Here is a 6991-nt window from a genome sequence, read left to right on the forward strand (position 1 = left end):
GAGAAATTAGAGTTCCTATGTACGTGATTTCCACTTGTGATCCTTCCTGTTGTTTCCCCTTGAGTTTGGTGATTCGATTCTTTGATTGTGTGTTGGTGAATCCCCTCATTCTTTTACCTTTGATTTATCTTCTTTACTTACCTTGTTAATTTGCTTTGCCAATATATTAATTTTCTTAGACTTTAGAATTGTTACTAAACCTCCAAAAACCCCAAAAATAGATTTTAGCTCATTGTAATTAGCAAATTAACCCTTGACTAACCTTAGTTCCTTATAGATTTGATCTTATACTTGCCCAATCACTGAGCCCATTAGTAACAATTTTCTATAAGTTCAAATTTATTTTTTGGCCATCAAAATCAATTTCAAGCCGAAAACTGACGGAATTTTGAAAGTTATCATGTTCTGTAATCTGCTGCAAAATGTATAATCCGAGCATAGTTAAATAATATAAAACCCTAGTTTTGTATTATCGTGATTTAAGTTAAAGATTTTGCACTTTGAAGAAACATTACTTCAAAAGCTAAATCGAGAAAATACATGGCTTCGATGGTTGTTCTATTTGTGAAATGATATGAGTGTTTGATCTTAAGAACAATTGAAAATCTGGTTCAAAGATTTCGTTCGATTTCAACAAGAGATCTCGAAGCAAAGTGTTTGATTTTGTTCGTTTTCAATAACGAATCTTGAAAAGTTGGTTGCAAGATTATACGCTGATGAGTCATTCGAACGAAAATCTGTTCTTGCGAGGGTTCAACTTCCTATGGTTTCTCCAGCAGGATTGAAAAGAGATAAAGAGGGGTTATGTTGAAACTTGAACGCAAGCGATGGAGGATATAAAGGTGGAAAAAATTCTTGCATGTGTGAAGTAATTATTACACCATAAAATATGGTGCAATAGTTACACCCAAGACTTTATGTTGAAAGTATTGTACTATGAATTGGTTGTCTTAAAGTTGATTATTTACAAAACAATTAACCAGTGACTATGTGAATCTTCAAATTGCATATAAAGTATTTGTATGCAATTCTAGTAATTGCATTTAAAAAAATTGATTACATAGATTTTCATAGATTGTGAAAGGTAGTGAATATAGGAATTTTCGTAAATGAAAGCTTAACATAAGGGTTTTCGATTTGAAAAAAAAAAACATTTCCATATTTATAGTTTAAAATATGAATTTCTTGATTGAAAAATAGCATGTAGATTTGAATAATTCTTAATATAAACACTATAGGAAAGGCCAAGTACTACCTTGAAAGGGTTGTTGTAACAGCCCGATTCCCGAGCTGCTAGATAAATATTTTATTCGAGGCTTATTAAGCATTGATTGTGATTAGTTAATCTTAAGTGTATTTATCTAGCAGCTCGGGAATCGGGCTGTTACAAATGGTATCAGAGCAACCTTGCGACCGTATGCCTAGTTGGCTACCTAGCGAGGGTAAAAGATATTTGGGATAGTTTGATATCGTTTTGGGATTATTAGTGGTTGAGAATTGATGATCAGAAATTAGGAATGTTGAAGGTTGAGTTTATAAGTGTTTGCGCTTTTGCGTGTGCTATATGAATTCATTTATGTAAAGGTGTAATGTCCTCTATTCCCTATGGTGGTGTATATTTTAAGAAAAATGTATGATTTACTAAAGTAAAAGAATTTCAAACGAGATATCTACGAATGAGATGTCTGGAATCCTATTTCGAAAATTCTGCCCTTTTGTTTTCTTTGCTCCTCGATTTTGGTATTGAGTTTATGTTTTGAAGTTTCGAGGACGAAACTTATTTTAAGGGTGGTAGAGTGTAATAGCCCTGTTTTTAAGTACCTTTATTTAAATGTTAATTATATTTATTAAGTTAATTATGTTTCGAAAATTCTTATTTTATTTGAGTTGCGAAGTATAAATTTTATTTGTCGTGCTGTAAAATATTTTACTTAATTTTTATGAAGTGATTTTTACTAGTAATTTATGTGCAACTAGTTAAGTTATATTTTGCTGAAAATAGGAACCTAAAATCCACTTATCTGTTTTCTTGGTCGGTTGGATAAACCCCAATTACCATTTCCTTTGTCGGTTAATGAAAGATTCCAAAACCCAACACTTGCTTTCATTCTTATCCGTTGGTTTATTTTGAAACCCACAATACCCTTTTGTCGGTTGAAGATAAACTAAAACAAACCCCCCCTAAACCTTTCTCTCTCTCTCGTGTCCTCTGTTCTCTCTAAACCCCCAAAATTGAAACCCCAAACCCAAGAAACCCTTATTCCCCTGCATCTCTCTTCCCTTGTTTCTTCGGTTCGCCGTAAAAGCTCGCCAGAGCTTCGTCGTTTGCCACCACTACGTGGTTGTTTTATCAGTTCGGTCTCTCGCCGGAGACCCATACAACACTTCGGAGCCCCTGTTCCTCTCTCTCTCTCTCTCTCGTGCTATGGTGTTGTTGCTCCTCTTCGTCGATGTTTGTCAGGTTGTTGCTGCTAGCTGCTTCGCCGGTGAATGCCTCCGCCTCCACGCCGAAGTTCCAAAGCTTCGAAAATCTCCCTCGACCCCTCTGTTTCTCAATTCTTCTCTGTTCGTCGCTGCTCCTAGTAGAGCAGATGTAAAGACTAATTTATTTTCTGTTTTCCTCTTTAAATTCTGATTTTTCTATTTGTTAATTAATCCCAAGTTGATGTTGTTATTTGTTGTTGCTGCTTTGTTTTAGTGGTGTAGTTGGGTTGTTCAGTGGTGGTGGTTTATAATTAATGGGTTGTCGAATTGTTGGTTGTTTGTGGTTGTTGTTCGGTGTTGTTATGGTTGTTGGGTTGATGTTGCTTTATTTTTAGGTGGTTCGTTGTTGCTATTGTTATATTGTTGTGGTGGTGGTGATGTGCCACGGTTTTGGTTTGTTGTTGGTGTTGGTGTTGTGTTGTGTTGGTGTTGTGTTGGTTTATAAAAGAAGAGATGTTGTTGAATTAGTTTGGCAAGAGTTAAGTTTAGTTAGTTCTGTTCTACAATTTAGATATATGAGTATGACTTAAGGATTATGGAATTAGAGTATTAAAGGTGGATAATTTGTAAATCGGAATTGGTTATGGTTTTAGTATATAGTTGAAATAGTTATTGATTATTGTTATTGTTATGAGGTGATTATTAGAAGATGAATTTGGAGTGAGGAATCATTCGGGATTATGAAGGAAATTATGTTGGTGGAATTGGATTGCGATTCAGGTAACTTTTATGTTCAGTAAAATCATTTACTCACGCCCTTGTGTGTGTGTGTGTGGATCTTTGTGTTATGTTTTTGATAAATAAGTTCGTACTATGGCCATAGTTATGAATGTGATGTTGTGAGTTGATTATGGAAATATTTTTCGATGAATATGAATATGCAAATGTTTTGCTCGCTTAGTTTATGAACTGAAAATAGTAAGTGGGCAAGGTATGGGTGGAGGATGGTTACTCTTTTAACCTGGTACAGGTCGGCTACGCTCCATTGCAAACTCTGGGGGTAGTGTTGCTGGACTCCATAGCGCAGCTTGGAGACAGCATTTGTCCTTTTGTCCAAAGCTTGTACTTGGCACTGATTTGTTTAAGAGAGTGAGCTATGCCAGCATTATTACGAAATGAAAATGATTTGAGAAATAAAATGTTTATAACGGGCTGAAGAAAAGGTTACAAGTTTTCCACTCATTTTGGAATTTTGTTTGTTTTGTATTTCTTCCCTGAATTTGCAGGTTTGGTATCAAAGGCTTAGGATTTTGAAGTGAAGCAAGTTAAAGATGTCATCGTAGCTTATGAATTGAGTTTGTATTTTAGATAGTCAATTAAAGAATAGTTTCTGATATATTTCGTTGTATACAATATTTGGAAATATTAGTCGAGATATTGGTGTAATTGAAGTCTTATATAAAGGATTTTGTTTTGTGGGCCAATGACCCACAGGTCCAAGATCGTTTTCTAGGTTATGTTTCCGCTGCGAGTAAATATTTTATTCGAGGCTTATTAAGCATTGATTGTGATTAGTGAATCTTAAGTGTATTTATCTAGCAGCTCGGGAATCGGGCTGTTACAGTTGCGGTTATCTAAAAACTGTAGCCCTTTTTGATAAAGGGTTGCGGTCTTCTGAAAACCGTAGCCCTTAGCTTTTTGATAAAGGGATATGGTTTTTGGTCTAACCGCTTTCCTTTTTTTCACTCTTTAATACGCATTCACTCTTCAATTGTAGGTGTGTTTTTATTCGCTTACACGGTGTGAGCGCGAATTTGACTATATCATTGTAAAGGTTTTACTAAAAACGTTTTTGAAGTCACAAACGAGTCTTTAAAGGAAGACTAATAAACTTATTGGTTATTGGGAAATCTTAGGGAAAACTTTGGGACTTATCCAATGTAGATTTCTCCGTCATCACTCCATTAATGGTCAATGAACCATGGATTGAGTTCGGGGTGAGGGTACAAATATAATCATGAATAAATTCTCCCATCAATGGCCTCTACATAAGATCAATTAATGTCAATAAACATCTAAGCAACGTTATAATGCAATGTATGATTAATCTATGTCAATTTATTAAACAAAGAAAATACTAATTTTTGGTAACATGTTATTATGCAATCAAATTACTGAGATCGTAACAAGTTGTCCAAATTATCTGAATTTAATGTTTGAAAAAATATTTGGGTCTTTGATTAGCAATAATAATCGTGTGAGGTGATGAACACATCAAAACATAGGATCATGCATAGAAAAAATAAAGAAAGTCAATAAAAAGAGAAGATTTAGGATTAGAATGTACATAATAGTGTTATTCCCTTTGAGATCTACATTGTGACAAGTAAATTGTTAGTAAAAAAAGGAATTAAATTGGAATTGCCCCTTACGAGTCACACCTTTGTCACCTAGGTCTTGTATTACGGCTTGCAAGATGAGCAATCTTGAAGCTTGAAATAAGAAATTCGAAGGTATGAATGTATTTGAATGTATTAAAATGGGTTTGAAAATGATTTTGAGTATACGAGAGTATGTGTATAAGTCGTTGGAAAGTGTTGTGAAAAGTCGTTCGAAGAAACGAGGTATTTATAGGCAAAGGAAAGTCGTCCGTAGACCTGACAACCAGACCAATCGGATCGGATTCGGACCAGATCATTTCAGATCGAACAATTTTCGAATAAAGTTATATTCGGACCAAACTGTACCATTTCGAATCGGACCGACATTCAGATTATGTTTCGGATCATCATCGGATTGGGATGCTTTTCGGATCGGACCGTTTTGGATCGGATGGTGGATTGTCTCATCTTTATTATGTATGGAGTTGTTACTACTTTGGTCTAATGGTTTCTTTCACTATGAGCTTTTGTTATGTATATATGGAATTGCCACTCTTCGAGCTTTCTAAAGCTATACATAACATATTTGCATAGTCAGAACTTATGCCAAAGAGTACTTGTCATAATCGGGTATTTAAAACAGGTCAATTTCGGGTACTTCGAATCAAAGCACAATGGAAGCCAATAATTTCTTATTGCTTTCCGGTTACCTTTGCATCGAATTGATTTCGGATTGGGCAAAGATCATATTGGATCATTCGAATTCCGGATGAGTTTCGGATCAAGATTATTTCGGACCAAATTCAGACTGGACCAGATCATTTCGGATTCGGGCCAAGGTTTGGACCGTCTGGTTCGGACCACAGATCGAATATTTCGGACCGGATTTTCGGATCAGGACCGACTTTGCCAGGTTTAAGCGCACAACAAGTGCTTCACGCACACTTGCTTTTTTCCCGATTTTATTTTCTTGTTATAAGATTCTTTTTTTTATCCTTTGATAAAACTTCCTTTGAAATCCGAAATTAACTATCTTTAGAAACAAGAATCTGATTTTCGAAATATCCTTTAAAAAATTAATTATCAGGAATAATTAATATTAAAATATTAAAAATATAATTAATTATCAGGAATAATCAATTGGGATTTAAAATTTGGCTTGGATTGTTTTTAACCAATAAATAGACTTTATATTTTCAAAATGCTTCTAGGTTAAGCTTGTTCATTTGCTCTTTCTTTGGACCGAATCAATTTGGACGACGGTATATTTCATTATTGCACTAGTAGAATAAATGCTTATTGTTGCGGTCATTTAGTGGCCTATTACGGCAATTTTGGCCGCGCATCAATTAAAGGCGTAACAATAGGTAATTATCCTATTGTTGCGATTTTAGACCACATCAATAGGCCACGCTATTATTGCGCTTCCTAACAAAACCGCCGCAATAGGTTTATTTTTTATAAAACAAATACAACGTATTGCTGCCGTTTCTAGGAACCGCAGCAATAGGTTTGACTTATTGTTGCGGTTATCGACCAAAACCGCAGCAATAGGTCCTGGTAAAGATTTTTTTTTTTTGCATTTCGCAATTAAATTTGAAAGATTAAAATCAAGCAAATAACCTATCCACTATCCACCAAATTCGCAGGCAAACTGAAGATGAAATAACTGATGAATCTCATTAATATATAAAGGTAAAAAAATCTAGTTACATAAATAATACAAAAGATCAAAAAGTAAAATGAAAAAGCAAAAATAAAAAAACAACAGTTACAACTAAATGACTAGCTACAAAAAATATATTAAGAAACATAAAAAACTAATTAAAAAAAAAAAAAAATCTACCAACAGATCTAAAAAATACTAATTACAAAAAAAAAAACTGAAATTTTTTTTAAAAAAAAAACCTAAAATGAAAATGAGAATAAAATCTACCAACAGATCTAGAAAAAACGAAAAAATCCTAAAAAACATCTATCAATAGATCTTAAAAAAACGAAAAAAACAAAAAAAAAGGGAAAAAAAATATATGGGGATGAAACGAAAATGGAGGTATTTTGCTTTGTCGAAGGTCGAAAATAGAGGCCGAGTTGCTGGTTTTGCGCTCGCCATGGTGAGGATGAAAGAGAGGGAGAAGAAACGGTTCATTGCAGAAACGGTGCGGTGAGTCATGGTCGATTGATCT

At 34.3% G+C, this 6991-nt stretch overlaps 1 long non-coding RNA gene across 1 annotated transcript; it reads left to right on the top strand.

The window, feature by feature from the left end:
• Positions 1-1715: 1715 nt before the first annotated feature.
• On the top strand, positions 1716-3924 carry LOC125499548 (uncharacterized). Its single transcript, XR_007276448.2, has 2 exons — positions 1716-3204; positions 3711-3924. It is a non-coding gene; the product is annotated as an uncharacterized LOC125499548 (long non-coding RNA).
• Positions 3925-6991: the final 3067 nt, after the last annotated feature.

The sequence above is a fragment of the Beta vulgaris genome, chromosome 7, assembly GCF_026745355.1.
Source record: "Beta vulgaris subsp. vulgaris cultivar EL10 chromosome 7, EL10.2, whole genome shotgun sequence".
Classification (NCBI taxonomy): Eukaryota; Viridiplantae; Streptophyta; class Magnoliopsida; order Caryophyllales; family Amaranthaceae; genus Beta; species Beta vulgaris.